The sequence below is a fragment of the Bufo bufo genome, chromosome 10, assembly GCF_905171765.1.
Source record: "Bufo bufo chromosome 10, aBufBuf1.1, whole genome shotgun sequence".
NCBI classification, from domain to species: domain Eukaryota; kingdom Metazoa; phylum Chordata; class Amphibia; order Anura; family Bufonidae; genus Bufo; species Bufo bufo.
The window spans coordinates 74,551,520-74,570,108 of NC_053398.1; the positions used below are offsets into that span (position 1 = coordinate 74,551,520).

General features: G+C 44.0%; 1 protein-coding gene across 2 annotated transcripts in view; it reads left to right on the forward strand.

Annotated features, from left to right (window-relative positions):
• Positions 1-18,589, forward strand: part of LOC120981206 (phosphomethylethanolamine N-methyltransferase-like) — a 345,872-nt gene that overhangs the window by 19,975 nt on the left and 307,308 nt on the right. The window lies entirely within an intron of this gene.

Consider the following 18,589-nt stretch of genomic DNA (forward strand, 5'->3'; position numbering starts at 1 on the left):
GGTATGTTGGAGGACCACTCCGAACTGTGCCTACAGTGGAGGATGAGGAGATGGAGAAAGACATTGACGCACAGAATCACAGCATAAGAACACGGAGGCGGCATTGCCATCACCCGGCCAAGCTGGTGTGCCTGGGCCGGAACCACATTTACACAGTGGTCTGTAAAGGACATATATTGTCCTTGACTATAGTTATATCTCCACATGTGAACTGTACCAGAAACTGACAGGCTCAAGGACTGGCACACCTTCTGTAATGCGCATGTATGCAGAGCTGGTACAGCTTTTTTAGAGAAGTAGTGATGTCTTGGCACAAGCCATCAGTTCTCTGAAATGTGCAGTGTCAACCACATGGAAAGGGAGGGACTGTAGTACCAGCAACTAGGCCAGGAGCAGGTTCAGTTTCTGCGCTTTTTGATGAGTGTACGCATACTGTTGTTTTTCCTTACACCCATGACAGCACCCTTGAGAGACCGCCTCCATCCAGGACAGGAAACAGGAACTTTCGTGGAGAGCTTTTAAGGAGGGGCACTGCCCCTATACCACCAGTTCCTGTTTCCTGTACTTTGGAAAGGATGATATTTTGTGGAGAGCAAGATTTAGGCTGCAGGAGCCCCTAAAAAGACTTTTAATAGGGGTTACCGGGTGCGGCGTAAGTCTCCACTAGGAGCAGCCTGCAAAGTCTGGGGTCCTCCTTCTGGGTCCTGGATGTAACACCGGGAGGTGATGCTGACACGCCGGATCCTCCTGGTGGTGTTCAGGAGGTACGGGGCTTTTTTCTACCCGCCTTCCTTCCTAGGCAACTTACAGAGGCGGGGGACGGGCAGAGAATTTTGTTTGCGTGACATGTGCGCGGGACAACTTCCGGTATTTAGAACACACGTGGTGAGTGTTTCCGGAAGTGGGGGAGTGACTTCTCCTACTGGGGCCGCATGGGAGCACCGGCAGGGACCCGATCTGGGTTATTTAAAATCCCTCTGCTTGCGGTCAGAAGGAGCCCAGCCAGACTACAAGCATCAGTGGATCTCTATGGAAGACGCTCTATCCCTTTCTGCTATAATGGCGCGCAGATGTCCAGGAGGGTCATGACGCCAGACCAGTACTCCTGGTGGGGTAAGGGGGTCAATCCCCAACTTTTATTTTTCCTCTGTCAGGTTCTAATAGGGGCTTGTTCTCTTATTTTTGTAGAGTGTCAAAGAGGGCCCTAGGAAAGCTACCACAAAGACCAGAGGGAAAGAGTGTGCTGTATGCAAGAAAAAGCTCGCCCCTTCCTGGTCTTTGTTATTATGTCAGCAATGTGTCGATAATGTGGTAGAAGAGGAATCCCCATCTCTGCTTCAGAGTATTAAAGGGAATCTGTCACTAGCATATTATCAATTTTTTTTTTTATGAATCCATGTGTAATAAACTACCTTATTTCCATATGTCTTGTTCTTTTTATTCTGTGTCTTGTCATTTCTTAAAAAAAAACGCTTTTTATGATATTCAAATGAAGCTGTAAGGAGCCCAGAGGGGCGTTATTCTTTGTCCACAGGCTAAGTGCTCCCCCCCCCCAGCGCCGCGCTCTGTGGCAAACACCCCCGATCCTCCTCTCGCCCGCATCCGAAATCCCGCGTAGGCACAGTGCCGGCGATTGCCTGCGCGATGATAAGACGGCTGAGGGCAACAGCTTCAACAGCGTCACTGGGCATGCGCCGATCCCAGTGACGTGTTCGCCGTTTCCTCAGCCAGCTGGAAGCTGAAGGGGCTGTCCCCTGTCCCGACGTCAACCAGAGGATTTGAGTCTGTATAGGTAGAAATGGAAAAAAATGTTTTTAATAACTACCACTATACACCAACGTATATTTATTGTCCTACACTAGTTACATATCAATATAATATATGGCCATATGATCCTATACACCCCCCCCCACACACACACAAATAAAACCCTCAAACATATATGATATAAATAGCTCCCACATCTTTTTATATTATATATGGTTGAGGGTTGAAATAATGTGCTAAAACATGTGAAACACCCCCCCACACACACACATAAATCGCCGGCACTGCGCCTGCGCGGGATTTCGGATGCGGGCGAGAGGAGGATCGGGGGTGTTTGCCGCAGAGCGCGGCGCTGGGGGGGGGGGAGCACTTAGCCTCGCCTCTGGGAGGCGATTTAGGCGATCTTGGAGGAGTTCTTAGTTTTCAAATTTAGGCAGGCACGGCACTTCAAAGGGGCGTTCCTGGGCACCGTGGACAAAGAATAACGCCCCTCTGGGCTCCTTACAGCTTCATTTGAATATCATAAAAAGCGTTTATTTGAAGAAATGACCAGACACAGAATAAAAAGAACAAGACATATGGAAATAAGGTACTTTTTTACACATAGATTCATAAAAAAAAAAATTGATAATATGCTAGTGACAGATTCCCTTTAAGGATGTTGTCAAATCGGAAGGTACTGATTCAATGAAAATGTTTAAGAAGTGCCTCCCTTCCTCATCCTTTGGCAAAACAGGGTCACGCTGCCATGGTATCTGATTCAGATTCCTCAGACGAGAACAAGCAAGGAGAAATCCTAGAAAGTTCAAACTCGTCTTCAGATGAAGAAACCACGGGTAGACCTTTATTTTCCCCTGAGGATACGGAATCTCTGCTGGCTATTAGAGCCACTATGATAGTGGATGAATCTAGAGAACAAAAGTCGGTCCAAGATATAATGTTTGGTGATCTGGGGCACAAAAGATCAAAAGTTTTTCCATTAAATGAAGACATAAAATTTTTAATTCAAAAAGAATGGAAAGAACTTGACAAGAAATTTTTTATTCCAAAAAATTTGAAAAGAAAATACCCCTTTGATGAGGCTGAGTCCTCCTGCTTAGATAGGCCTCCTAAATTGGATGCCCCAATCGCTAAGATCTCTAAAAAAAAATCTGCTTTGCCATTTGAAGATCTCGGCGCCTTAAAAGATCCTATGGATAGACGAGCAGTTTACCTTAAAAAAGAATGGGAAGCCTCTACCCAGGCATTTAAACCGAATATTGCCACTACTTCTACTGCCAGGTCGTTAAAATTATGGTTACAAGAACTGGAGTCCCATATCCAGAATAAAACCTCCAGAGACCAGTTACTAGTAGTGTTCCCCACCATCCTTAAACCAGTAGACTTTATCTCGGATGCTTCTGCGGATGCAGCAAAATTAAATTCAAGGTCAGCGGCTCTATCTGATTCGGCAAGGAGAGCTATTTGGCTTAAGGGATGGTCTGGTGACACGGGTTCAAAGAATAAACTGTTCTATTCTGTGTCAAGGAGATCATCTCTTTGGAACAGTTTTGGATGACCTTCTAGAGAAGGCCTCTGATAACAAAAAAGGGTTTCCTGTCTCCAGACCTCCCAAAAGACAACAGTTTTTTCGGAAAAATAAAAAAAAATTCAATAGAGACAAAAGACAGAATTTCCGACAAGAGAACAGAAATATAAAGGATAAGGGATTCCTGTTTAATTCTCAGTCCACTTCAGGGTCCAAGACTAGTCAACAATGACGGTTTCTGTCCCGTGGTGGGAAGACTCTGTCTGTTTTCTCGGGCTTCGGAAAAAATCTCGTCAAGCCCCTGGATTCTTGGTATTATAAAGAATGGTTTTCGTCTAGAGTTTGTTTCTCCCCCACCTGAAAGATTAAAAATTACAAATCTTATGCAGAATTCTACAAGAAACCTAGCATTAAAACAAAAAGTTTTTTCCCTTTTAGAGAAAAAGGTTCTAGTTCCTGTTCCAGACTCAGAAAAAAGGAAGAGGATTTATTTGTCCCTTTTCCTTGTAACCAGACGCCTCATTCAGAATGATCATAAACCTGAGAGACTTAAATCAGTTCCTAAGATACAAAAAATTCTGAATGGAATCTATACAGTCTGCAATAAAACATTTATTCAAAAACTGTCATGGCCACCATAGATATAAAAGATGCCTATTACTACATCCTTATTCATGCAGATTTCCAAAAATTTCTCAGAGTGGCAGTTTCCATGGAAGGCCAAGTCCATCTTCTACAATACAGAGCAATTCCGTTTGAAATATCTCAGGCCCCCAGGCTGTTTACAAAGTTGATGGCAGAGGTTATGACCCACATATGAGAAAAATACATTTTGGTTATTCCTTATTTGGACGATCTTCTAGTGGTGGCAGAAAGAAAAAAAAAAACGTTTTCTCCGAAAAGTATTAAGAATTTTGACAAAACTAGAATGGCAGATAAACTGGGAAAAGTCAAAACTGACCCCTTCACAAAGTTGCGTATTTTTAGGACTGATTCTGGACTCCGTAAACCTACGGTGTATCCTTCGTCAGCACAAGATATCCTGATTAAGAGATGTGCGGTCCCTGGTAGCCTCAAAAGATCGAACCATCAGACAGGGAATGGCAGTATTGGGCAGAATGACCTCCACTTTACCCGCAGTCATTTGGGCCCAGTTTCACTTCCAGAACACTTGTAGATGGTCTCCAAAAGGATGGTACCGAGGCACCAAGGTAAATTAAAAGTCTTTTTAATGACAAATAAAAGCTTGACGTGTTTCGGGGTGACCAAGAAGCCTGACCTACCGTCTACAAGCGACCTCGACGGGGAAGGCTGAGGTATAGGTGTCTTACCGGTAATCGCTTTTCCATGAGCCCATGACAGCACCTGGGATTTATTCATGCCCTCTTTCAGCCTGCCAAAGAGAAAAAATAAAAATAAAGAGAAGAGTTTGTGTTAAGATGTTTTCTAGGACAAGTTCTTGCAATTAACTGGTGGTATAGGGGCAGTGCCCCTCCTTAAGAGCTCTCCACGAAAGGGTGCTGTCATGGGCTCATGGAAAAGTGATTACTAGTAAATGTAATCTTAAATTTTTTGCGATCACCTCGGTGATTGATTGATAGCAGAATGGGTGACAAGGAGGAGGAGCATCAGGCTCAGCAGATGATGGGAAGGAAACACAGATCCCCTCTGCTGAGGTGGTGGAGCCCTAAATGCCGGAGAAGGATGGGGCGGTTGGGAGATCTGTCAGGTTGTGCCACTACATTACTGCCACGGTTTTCCCAAGCCTCTTTATGGTGACGCTCTATGTGTTGGCATAGGGCCGTAGTGCTAACATTGGCACTCTGGCCGCACTTCACCTTCTGCCCACAGACTCTACATATGGCCACGCGAAAGTCCTCCGGCCACTTGATGAAAAATTACTACACCGGCGAAAATGGCATTTTACCCCCACCACTGCGTGATGCCTGCCTCTGTCTCTATGAAGCCGTGCACCGCTAGTAATTTCCAGACAGGTAGGCTTTTGAGTAGCCCATGGTCTACCCCAGGCACGTTTGGCTCCAGATATCACACTGCTGCCACCCTGCTGGCTCATGGCCAATCAGGTTAGTCTGCAAACTTCTGTCCTTGGTAAACAATGCTGGTTATCACTTATAATATTATTTATAGTCACATACTCCTGTATATAGTCCCTTAAGAGACCTTCAAACATTTTTCCCACAACAGAAGTTAAACGAACTCGTCTATAATTACCTGTGGAGGACCTTGATCCTTTTTTGAATATAGGCAGCACGTTTGCCTTGCGCCAATCACTTGGCACTGTACCAATACCTAGAGAATCTTAAAAAATTATAAACAGGGGCACAGCAATCACTGAACTGAGAACTTTAAGCACTCTTGGGTGTAATCCATCTGGACCCGGAGCCTTGTTCACATTTACCCTGTTTAACTTCTCTTGAACCATATCTACAGTTAGCCAATTGAGTATATCACTGGATGTACTAACAGCCCCGGCGCCACAGATATCAGCTCCTTTCTCTTCTTTTGTATGTACAGAGCTAAAAAACCTATTTAGGAACTCTACCTTTTCCTTATCTTCAGTGACTCCCCCCCCCACCTTTACCATTATTTAGGGCACCTACCTGCTCAGATTTAGGTTTTTTAGCATTTATATATTTAAAAAACTTTTTGGGATTTGCTTTGCTTTCTTTTGCTACCTGCTGTTCGTTTTGTATCTTTGCTAATTTTATGTCCTTTTTGCAGATTTTATTAAGCCAGATTTATATTTTTTAAATGCCCTCTTTGTCTTTTATTGCCCTTTTTACAGTAGCTGTGAGCCATGGGGGGTTTAATTGTAGCCGTTTATACTTGTTACCTAAAGGGATCATTTTTTTAGTGCAATTACTCAATGTGGATTTGAAGCTCTCCCATTTATCCTCAGTATTATTATGTGACAGTAGCTGCTCCCAGTCTATGCCCTGAAATGCTGCCCTCAACCCAGGGAAATTAGCCTTTTTGAAATTCAGTGTCTTTGCTCTGCCTGACAGAGTTTGCTTTTTATAGTTTAGAGGGAATATAATTATATTGTGGTCACTATTACCTAGTGTTTCTCGAACAGTAACATTACCAACAAGCTCTGCATTATTAGAAATTACCAGATCCAACGCCCCTAGTGGGAGCTTCTACAAACTAGCCCATAAAGTGGTCCTGCAGCAAGTTGAGGAATTTTCTCCCCTTTGCGGTTGAGGCAGAACCATGACCCCAGTCAATATCTGGGAAGTTAAAATCTCCCATTATGACCAATGTGCCAGCCTGTGCCGCCCACTCTATTTGCGTTTCTATATATTCTGTGATGTTAGGGGGTCTATAGATTACACCAAGTATTATTATTTTCTGTGTTTATATCCCTTTTAACATCCACTCATAAGGTTTCCACATCCTCACCGTCCGCACCCACAATTGCCTCTTTCACACTTGTCTTCAGATCACTCCTCACATACAGACACACACCACCACCACCTTTTCTATTGACCCGGTTTTTCCTAAATAGTGTAAAACCCTCAATATTAACAGCCCAGTCATGCGAAGAGTCCAACCATGTCTCAGCCACACCAACTACATCTATGTGTTCTTCTAGTACCATAGCCTCCAGCTCTTCCATTTTTCTAGCTAGACTTCTGGCATTAGTGAAAATACCTTTTAAATTACTATTACCCGTAAAGTGAATATCTGAGATTTTTAGGTTACCTTGGTTTATTTTTGTATGTTATTTTACACAGCTTATTCACCGCAATTTTAGAATCAAGGCTTAATAGAATTGCTTATCTATTAAACAAGGTGAATCCCTTTAGCTTGCACAGCTTGCACTGTACTATGCTCTTCCTATGCCTTCCCTACAGTGTCAGAAAACTCTCCCTATGATCTCCCTACACTTTCCCTTTCCCAGATTATATTATTAATTTACAGATTGAACATAACCCTGTTCAGGGGATTATAGTAGAATGTGGTCATTTAAATAGGATTCACAGAAGCACCACTTTTCTAAAACATAACCTTTAATAATATATTGTTAAAAGCCAATACACCCTTATAATCATAGAAAAGAAAAAATAATCAAAAAGAAAATCAAAACCTAATGTGAAGTTGCTATTCCAATGCCTAATGCTTGCAGGAAGGTAGGCAGACGTATTTTATGCCTTGGATGGGGGCGATATCCCTAATGCTGGCCCTATTGTTGCCACCTTGCCTGCAAACAGAATAGCCGTCCGATAGGGGCGATCCCGTGTCTCGTGCCTCCTAATAGCCCTTGGATGACCCTAACACGGGGAGGATTCCAACAATGTGGAATATTTGGCCCTATATTTGGACCTGGACTAAAGTACCAAAAATAACAAACACATACAATATCCCAGGTGGGGTGACAGGAACCACCCTATAAAATTTGTAAAATAAACAATATAGAAACATTAGAAAAAAGTGTCCATAGAAGTGTCCTATATCGTCCCTACGCGTTTCGCCTGGTTGGTGTCAGGCTCATCAGGGGACATATCGGACTAAGAAGTATCTATCACCAAAGATAATAACCTGAGCAAACCAAATATATACACAATTCTTCTTTTCTAGTAGCAAAACAGTCACTATTATGAGTGAGGACTAAATGGTAACACTACTAAACAGGTCGCAAATGTAAAGCAGAAGCTAGTATTTATCAGATAAAGGCATAGGCAGTACTGTAGACATGTTAGATAGAACCCATGGGGTATGGATGGAACAACAGGATTGCACATAGATATACTGTTATAGCTAATTCAGTGAACCTAATAAATCATTGGCCATCAATCACTTGTGTTGTCAACATGATGGGTCGGTTAGAGCACATAGTGTAAATCAATATCTAACGAATGCTGGTATGGCCAGCGATACTTGCGTGCCCAAGGGATGTAATAGAGCAACCCTTCAGTGTCCTCCGATATCAGGGGGCGCTCTCAGTGGGGGCGTGGATATAACCCAGACGAGCAGCGGTGGCTAAGATGTCAGGCAGATGTAGCAGCAAAGAGCTGCTGGCGTCCTCACCTTTTTAAGCGCTACTTCCAGGTGCCATCTGACGTCATCCGCTCCCACGTGACCCTACTGCCGATCACATGACTGGTCAGCTGAGCCGTTCTCAAGAGGGAGAAGCAGAATCGAGTGCCGATATTAATGAATGGATAAAACAAATACACTGCTCAAAAAAATAAAGGGAACACTTAAACAACACAATGTAACTCCAAGTCAATCACACTTCTGTGAAATCAAACTGTCCACTTAGGAAGCAACACTGAGTGACAATCAATTTCACATGCTGTTGTGCAAATGGGATAGACAACAGGTGGAAATTATAGGCAATTAGCAAGACACCCCCAATAAAGGAGTGGTTCTGCAGGTGGTGACACAGACCACTTCTCAGTTCCTATGCTTCCTGGCTGATGTTTTGGTCACTTTTGAATGCTGGCGGTGCTTTCACTCTAGTGGTAGCATGAGACAGAGTCTACAACCCACACAAGTGGCTCAGGTAGTGCAGCTTATCCAGGATGGCACATCAATGCGAACTGTGGCAAGAAGGTTTGCTGTGTCTGTCAGCGTAGTGTCCAGAGCATGGAGGCGCTACCAGGAGACAGGCCAGTACACCAGGAGACGTGGAGGAGGGCAACAACCCAGCAGCAGGACCGCTACCTCCGCCTTTGTGCAAGGAGGAACAGGAGGAGCACTGCCAGAGCCCTGCAAAATGACCTCCAGCAGGCCACAAATGTGCATGTGTCTGCTCAAACGGTCAGAAACAGACTCTATGAGGGTGATATGAGGGCCCGACATCCACAGGTGGGGGTTGTGCTTACAGCCCAACACCGTGCAGGACGTTTGGCATTTGCCAGAGAACACCAAGATTGGCAAATTCGCCACTGGCGCCCTGTGCTCTTCACAGATGAAAGCAGGTTCACACTGAGCACATGTGACAGACGTGACAGAGTCTGGAGACGCCGTGGAGAATGTTCTGCTGCCTGCAACATCCTCCAGCATGACCGGTTTGGCATTGGGTCAGTAATGGTGTAGGGTGGCATTTCTTTGGAGGGCCGCACAGCTCTTCATGTGCTCGCCAGAGGTAGCCTGACTGCCATTAGGTACCGAGATGAGATCCTCAGACCCCTTGTGAGACCATAGGCTGGTGCGGTTGGCCCTGGGTTCCTCCTAATGCAAGACAATGCTAGACCTCATGTGGCTGGAGTGTGTCAGCAGTTCCTGCAAGACGAAGGCATTGATGCTATGGACTGGCCCGCCCATTCCCCAGACCTGAATCCAATTGAGCACATCTGGGACATCATGTCTCGCTCTATCCACCAACGTCACGTTACACCACAGACTGTCCAGGAGTTGGCAGATGCTTTAGTCCAGGTCTGGGAGGAGATCCCTCAGGAGACCGTCCGCCACCTCATCAGGAGGATGCACAGGCGTTGTAGGTAGGTCATACAGGCACGTGGAGGCCACACACACTACTGAGCCTCATTTTGACTTGTTTTAAGGACATTACATCAAAGTTGGATCAGCCCGTAGTGTGTTTTTCCACTTTAATTTTGAGTGTGACTCCAAATCCAGACCTCCATGGGTTGAAAAATTTGATTTCCATTTTATTTATTTTTGTGTGATTTTGTTGTCAGCACATTCAACTATGTAAAGAACAAAGTATTTCAGAAGAATATTTAATTAACTCAGATCTAGGATGTGTTATTTTTGTGTTCCCTTTATTTTTTTGAGCAGTGTAAGTTCCTCCATATATTGTGATTATATAGGTTCCAAATCAGTATGTCATCGTCCGTTTGGTGTAATTTTTTTATATTTTATAGCAGGGATATAGGTACAGCCCACTGAGCACCCCAAACTCCATGTATACCTATGTTATGCTGCAAATAGTCACAATTCAATACGTGGGGAAAATATTCCCCACATATTGATGTGATAGGGGACTTGTTGGGGCAACCTGTTAGTATATCAATATGTAAATCCCAGGCTGATGGATTATTGATAAATTACAATGAGGGCGACTGGCTAGAGCATTATAAGGATCTATTTGGAGGGGTTCACCTACCAGCCAACCTTCGTTGGACTATATACAATGTCCATGATAAATTGATCCCCACTTCAAGGATAAGGGAGGCCCCTTATAGAAAACACGCAAACTCAATGCATTCATTTAGTCCAGCAGGTGCAACGGTATTAAGCCTAAAAATCCATCTGGACTCTTTTTGTTTTAATAATTTGTCTATATCTCCACCCCTCTTGGACATTTTGAGTACTTCAGTCATAGAAAAATGAATAGCCTTAGTGGACCCTGCATGACTGGCCCATATGTGTCTAGAGATGGGTTTGTCCGGTCTGTTCCGGATGTCCCCAATGTGCTCAAGGATTCTTTTTTTAAAAATCTTTTTTGTTTTGCCTATATATTTGAGTCTGCAGTCGCATTGAGCCAAATAGATAAGTCCAGAGGTGTTACAGTTTGCAAAGCTGCGGGTATAAAATACCTGGTCTTCCGAACTATTAGTAAAGGTTTTGCCTGGAACTATAAAAGTGCAAGCCTTGCATTTACCGCACTTAAACGTGCCCATCTGTCTGTTGAACAACCATGTGCCTTTTTCTGGAGATTCTAGGTGGCTGTGGACACCTATACTACGTTCACGTCTATAAGTAATAGCCGCGTTTTCAGATAGTACTGCAGTTAAATCAGGGTCAGTCTTGATCAGCGACCAGTATCGATTCAAAATATCTCAAACTTGTTGGGACTCTGAGTCGAACGTTCCAATGATCCTAATTGGATCTTGGAGAGTCATACTCTTTACTTGTGGTTCTAGCAGGGAAGAGCGGTCTCTCGAATTTGCCCAATTCCATGCTTCATATAGGCATGGGTTTGGGTATCCCCTTTGTTTAAAGCGATGGAATAGCTTGGATGCTTCATGTGTGAAGTTCTTTGGTTCAGAGCAGTTTCTCCGAACCCTCAGAAACTGTCCTTTGGGGATACCTGTTTTTAAAGATTTGGGATAAAAACTATCCCAGCGTGAAAGACTATTAGTTGAAGTCTTTTTCCGAAAGAGGGTGTTTTTTATGTAATTATGTTCATCTCTCTCTAGACGTACATCCAAGAAGGTAATGGCATTGCGATGGATTGAGTTTAGTATATCCATGTGTTGAAACTCGCTGACAGTCCCTGACCATAACAGTAGAACATCATCTATGAATCGGGACCAAAGAGATATATATCTGGTCCAGTGTGTCATAGATTCAGAGAACACCTCTGTGTCCTCCCACTAGCCCAGGAGCAGATTTGCATAGGTTGGTGCACAAGGGCTACCCATAGCGGTGACCCTGAGCTGGTGGTAGAAACGGTCCTCAAACACAAAATAATTATGTGTTAGGACGAAGTTAAGTAGTTGTAGAATAAAAAGATTGTGTTGATGCAAATCCCTAGACCTGGAATCCAGGAAATATTTTACTGCTGATAAACCCTTATTATGGGGGATTGAGGTATAAAGGGCCTCTACATCAATAGAGGCAAACCAGCTGTCAGGTTCTATGCTAACACCCTCCACTCGTTGTAATAGATCAGTCGTGTCCCGTAGATATGACGGGAGTGCAGATACAAAGGGACGTAGAACTTTATCAATATAAGTGCCTGCATGGTGAGTAAGGCTATCAATTCCTGAAACTATAGGACGTCCTTTTAAGGGGGTGGTTCCCTCGTAAATTTTCGGGAGACCATAGAACGTTGCTGTTTTTGATGTCATAGGTAGCAAATACTCAAATTCTTTACGGTCTATACATTTGTCTTCTAGACCCTCCTGTAGAATCTGAGATAACTCAGCTGAAAATTTAACAGTTGGGTCTCCCCTTAATACTTGATAGCTCTTTTTGTCTGATAATAAAGAAAGGCACATGTCTCTATATTGTTGCAGGGAAAGGATAACAATATTCCCCCTTTGTCTGATGACTTGATTATGATATTTCTATTAGTGCTAAGATTTCGTAGTGCCACCATTTCTGCCCAAGTATAGTTTGTATCTTATTTTTTCCAGATCTCGTATGACTGACTTCAAAAAGATATCTATATTAGCTTCATTGAGGGTTTTAGGTGGCATATTGACACTTATTTCTCAGGGTGGTGAAGGGGCCCTGCCCACTGGGTCGTTCATTCTCATCTTTTTATCCGATGTCGCAAAGATTTTGTGCCATCAGAGTTTCCTAGTAAAGAGATGTATGTCGTTGATCCAATCAAAGCAATTAAATCGTGTAGTTGGTACAAAAAGTGAGTCCTTTTCTCAGTACAGATATTTCATCTTCAGACAAGATCATCCCCGATAGGTTTATAATTGAGGTATTATCTGCAGATGGTATGTTTACTTTTTGTTGTTGTGTGGTTGGGGTTGTTGAACAATGTATATATACAGTCGTGGCCAAAAGTTTTGAGAATGACACAAATATTAGTTTTCACAAAGTTTGCTGCTAAACTGCTTTTAGATCTTTGTTTCAGTTGTTTCTGTGATGTAGTGAAATATAATTACACGCACTTCATACGTTTAAAAGGCTTTTATCGACAATTACATGACATTTATGCAAAGAGTCAGTATTTGCAGTGTTGGCCCTTCTTTTTCAGGACCTCTGCAATTCGACTGGGCATGCTCTCAATCAACTTCTGGGCCAATTCCTGACTGATAGCAACCCATTCTTTCATAATCACTTCTTGGAGTTTGTCAGAATTAGTGGGTTTTTGTTTGTCCACCCGCCTCTTGAGGATTGACCACAAGTTCTTAATGGGATTAAGATCTGGGGAGTTTCCAGGCCATGGACCCAAAATGTCAACGTTTTGGTCCCCGAGCCACTTAGTTATCACTTTTGCCTTATGGCACGGTGCTCAATCGTGCTGGAAAATGCATTGTTCTTCACCAAACTGTTGTTGGATTGTTGGAAGAAGTTGCTGTTGGAGGGTGTTTTGGTACCATTCTTTATTCATGGCTGTGTTTTTGGGCAAAATTGTGAGTGAGCCCACTCCCTTGGATGAGAAGCAACCCCACACATGAATGGTCTCAGGAAGCTTTACTGTTGGCATGACACAGAACTGATGGTAGCGCTCACCTTTTCTTCTCTGGACAAGCCTTTTTCCAGATGCCCCAAACAATTGGAAAGAGGCTTCATCTGAGAATATGACTTTGCCCCAGTCCTCAGCAGTCCATTCACCAAACTTTCTGCAGAAGATAAATCTGTCCCTGATGTTTTTTTTTGGAGAGAAGTGGTTTCTTTGCTGCCCTTCTTGACACCAGGCCATCTTCCAAAAGTCTTCGCCTCACTGTGCGTGCAGATGCGCTCACACCTGCCTGCTGCCATTCCTGAGCAAGCTCTGCACTGGTGGCACTCCGATCCCGCAGCTGAATCCTCTTTAGGAGACGATCCTGGCGCTTGCTGGACTTTCTTGGACACCCTGAAGCCTTCTTAACAAGAATTGAACCTCTTTCCTTGAAGTTCTTGATGATCCTATAAATTGTTGATTTAGGTGCAATCTTAGTAGCCACAATATCCTTGCCTGTGAAGCCATTTTTATGCAACGCAATGATGGCTGCACGCGTTTCTTTGCAGGTCACCATGGTTAACAATGGAAGAACAATGATTTTAAGCATCACCCTGCTTTTAACATGTCAAGTCTGCCATTTTAACCCAATCAGCCTAACATAATGATCTCCAGCCTTGTGCTCGTCAACATTCTCACCTGAGTTAACAAGACGATTACTGAAATGATCTCAGCAGGTCCTTTAATGACAGCAATGAAATGCAGTGGAAAGGTTTTTTTGGGATTAAGTTAATTTTCATGGCAAAGAAAGACTATGCAATTCATCTGATCATTCTTCATAACATTCTGGAGTATATGCAAATTGCTATTATAAAAACTTAAGCAGCAACTTTTCCAATTTCCAATTTTTATGTAATTCTCAAAACTTTTGGCCACGACTGTATATATAGGGGCACACTACAAGTGGGAGTACTAAATCCACCAAGTGGATGTAATTTATTAAAACGTATAAATTTTAAATACTAACACATATAAAAATGCTATACAAGGCAACATAGTATAGACCATAAACCCCCGACACAAAAAAACCACAAGGCACAAAGTGATCTTATGCTGGCTGTATCATCCCTCTCCTTTATCCAGTATAAAAATGCTCCTAGTATCGTCCAGCTTAGGCAAATGTCAATCAACTAGTGAATTCAACCTACCGATGTGATATGTGCAGGTGGCTATAACACTATGGAGGACTGTATCATCATTGCATTCAGAGTCCAGGCATAGTCCAGTACGTACTTCTATTAAATCAATAGGCAGTCACTGATAACTTCGGAGCAGCCACAACAGCTGTGCCTACAAATGCACAAACAACAGGCACAAATGCACAAACAAGGTCTTACCCTTCTTCACTGCGTTGTGGCAGCGCTGGTTCCAGGCGGCTGCACACCAGCGGCGTCCCACGTGGTGAGCTAAACCTCTACGTGGTGTCCCACGTGACCTGGTTGCTCTGGAGATCGAATGGAAGTGAAGTGACGTCACTGGTAAGCGACGGTTTTTCCCGGATTCGAATGTCTCCGAATTTTTCGATTCTCTCAATTTTTTCTTTAGATGGTGATATTGTCTCTCCTTATTTAATGAGACATATGCTCACTCCTTCCGCCAGACGCGTTTCGAGGTGCTGTACCTCTTCCTCAGTGGCCTGTGTGTGTGGTTGGGGTCGTTGTCGATCCCTTAGTGCATAGGTTTGCGGTGGGGGTTGACCTAAAAAAGTTGTAGGGGGATGTGGAATGGGAATTGCCAAAGAGGCAGAGGATCCAGATGCACATCCATCCTGCTCTGGTTGTTCCTGACTTCTTTCGGTCCTTGTCCTGTCTCCCATCCCTCCCATATTTTGTGGGCCCCATGATTTAGGTGGGTCCGAGCCTGTGTACTGCTTGTTCCTCCAATTAGACCTCGAACCTAGATATCTATTACGTCCCCTAAACCGCCCCCTCCCCCTCCAATTTGATCTTGGATTAGGGTATTGTGGTCGGTAAGGGGTAGATTTCGGGTCTGAGCTAGCTACTTCTGAGGCTGACGTATCAGTGATTGAGCCCCTTTGGCCTCCCCCAGTACTCGTGTACGCAGTATTATTCCTGAATTCAGTTAGATCTATTGTAAATTATCTATGTTTCCTTTCAACCAGTGTTGCTCTAAATTTTTCAATATTATTCTGCAGCTCAAGTTCCTTCTTAGGGAAGTCAGTATGGTCTTTGAATTTAAGTGCTGTCTCTGTCAGAGCTATCTTTCTTTTCTCTAGCTGTTCAATATTAATTTTCTCCTGATCCAACAGTAGTCGCATAAATCTAATGGAACTTGCTGTGGCCTCAGTCTCCCATTTCAACAATTCAGGATTACTAATGCGTGCTGCTGGACGTATGTATATCCTGAGGCCGCTCTGTACAATTAAGTTCTTTAAGTAATTGTCGTATGTATGTCATATAACTCCTTAAAAGGGGTTTTGATAGAGGGACTGGTTATGTTGGATAAAGTCAGTGTCACCGCCAGATCTCTGAGAAGTTCTGACAGACGTTCTTCAGTACCTCCTGCATGATGTTCTTTGTTTTGGTTTCGCTTTGACATCTCTTGTCCCTCTCCCAGATGTCATCTATTAGCAGTGATTGCCTCCCTTTATATCCCCTCCCATACTGCCTCACTTTGCGGTTTATACTACTTCCTGGATTGTGTTCACTGCTTGAAGTTGCTACTGCTGGTTCCTCAGATAAGTCTATTTCTGTATTTGTGTTTTCCTGTTGGCTTCATTCTAGGTGACCCTGACTCCCTCCGTATTAAGTGCAGGGAGCCGGTGGTCGTGTCCCCTCACTATTATAGGGTTTGCAGGTGTCACTCAGTCAAGGTATGTGGACATGCAAATTTCTATCATAAAGATCTTTGCATGGGCTGAGCAGTCAGGGAGAGCTCAAGGGCTTTTATAGGTCTCACCCATTTGTTCCTTAGTTTGGGATCAAGTCAGTCGGATCTTTATTTGTTACTTCTTGTTTTCTGCAACACCATCCGTGACATTATAAACCTCCAAAACCGTCTTAAGCATGAATCCGGTTTCAGCCTTGATTGACCACATGCAGGGTCTTTCACTGGAGGTAGCAGATCTCCGTAAAACTGTCTCTCAGTTTCAGGTGACTGTTTCTGCTTGCGTTCATGGAATTTGTTCTGAGCCTAAAATCTCGCTTCCGGATACGTTCTCCGGGGGTAGTGAGAATTTTGTTCATTTTAGAGAGGCTTGCAAACTCCATTTTCGCCTACTTCCCCATTCCTCTGGTGATGAGGAGCGGAGGGTGGGGATAATCATCTCGCTGCTCAGGGATAACGCTCAGTCCTTTGCCTTTTTGCTGCCGGTGGGGGCACGGCATGAATTTTTTGTAGCCCTGGATCAGATATATGATGATCCGGATCGCATTGCTCTGGCTGAATCTAAACTGCGTCTTTTATGCCAGGGTAAACAGTCTGCAGAGATATACTGTTCAGAATTTCGGAGACGGGCAGCTGATACTGGTTGGAATGATGTTTCACTCCGAAGTCAATTTTGCCATGGTCTTTCAGAGGGATTGAAAGATGCATTTGCCTTTCATGAGAGACCTACCTCCTTGGAGTCTGCCATGTCTCGGGCTGTTCGTATTGACAGGCGTCTTATAGAGAGAGGAGAGATCACTTCTTCCTGTCATACTCAGTCCAAGGACAGTGGGGTGGTCTCATTCAGTGCGCAGGAGCCTCAGTCTCTCTCAATCCTCTCTGAGCAGGAGCCCATGCAGCTGGGTTTGCTTGCCTCTAACAATAGAGGATTCAGCTCTCAGAGGAGAGTTTGTTTCTGTTGTGGAGGTATAAATCATTTGGCAAATGTTTGTCCCTCTAGGAGATTCAGGGAGTTTTTTGAGGGTAATAAAGAAACAAAAAGAAAAAAAGTCCTCTAAAAACGTTCTATCTGTTACTATTGGCAAGGTTGATGCGGAAATTGAAGGTTTTCCGTTTGCTTGTAGTTCCCGTTTTGTCCTACCTGCCATTGTTTGTGAGATTTTTGTAGATAGTGGAGCAGCTGTCAATCTCATTGATAATCAATTTGCTATAACACATGGTTTCCAGGTATGTACTTTGGGAAAGGACATACCTGTTTTTGCTATTGATTCCGCTCCACTTTCTCAAAAATCGTTAAAGGGCATAGTTCGCAATATCCGTTTGATTGTGGGTGATGCTCATGTTGAGGATGTGTCATGTTTCGTCCTAAACGGATTACCTACTCCTCTAGTGTTGGGGCTACCCTGGCTCAATAAACATAACCCCACCATTGATTGGCAAGCGATGCAAATAAATGGTTGGAGTGACTTTTGCAGAGAGAATTGCCTCTCGACGTCCCTTTAGAGGTTTCTACTAAGACTGTACCATCTTTTCTCTCTGAATTTTCGGATGTGTTTTCTGAGAGTGGTGTTCAGGAGCTGCCCCCTCACCTGGAGTACGATTGCCCTATTAATCTCATCCCAGGCGCCAAGCTGCCTAAATCTCGTTTATACAATCTCTCCCAACCTTAAAGGGTCGCTATGCGTACTTATATCTCTGAGAGCCTGAGAAAGGGACACATACGACCCTCGAAGTCACCTGTTGCCGCTGGGTTTTTTTTTGTTAAGAAAAAAGATGGTTCTTAGAGGGCTCTTTCACACTTGCGTTCTTTTCTTCCGGCATAGAGTTCCGTCGTCGGGGCTCTATGCCGGAAGAATCCTGATCAGTTTTATCCTAATGCATTCTGAATGGAGAGAAATCCGTTCAGGATGCATCAGGATGTCTTCAGTTCCGGACCGGAACGTTTTTTGGCCGGAGAAAATAACGCAGCATGCTGCGCTTTTTGGTCCGGCCAAAAATCCTGAACACTTGCCGCAAGGCCGTATCCGGAATTAATGCCCATTGAAAGGCATTAATCCGGATCCGGCCTTAAGCTAAACGTCGTTTCGGCGCATTGCCGGATCCGACGTTTAGCTTTTTCTGAATGGTTACCATGGCTGCCAAGATGCTAAAGTCCTGGCAGCCATGGTAAAGTGTAGTGGGGAGCGGGGGAGCAGTATACTTACAGTCCGTGCGGCTCCCCGGGCGCTCCAGAGTGACGTCAGGGCGCCCCACGCTCATGGATGACGTGTCGCATGGATCACGTCATCCATGCGCATGGGGCGCTCTGACGTCATTCTGGAGCGCCC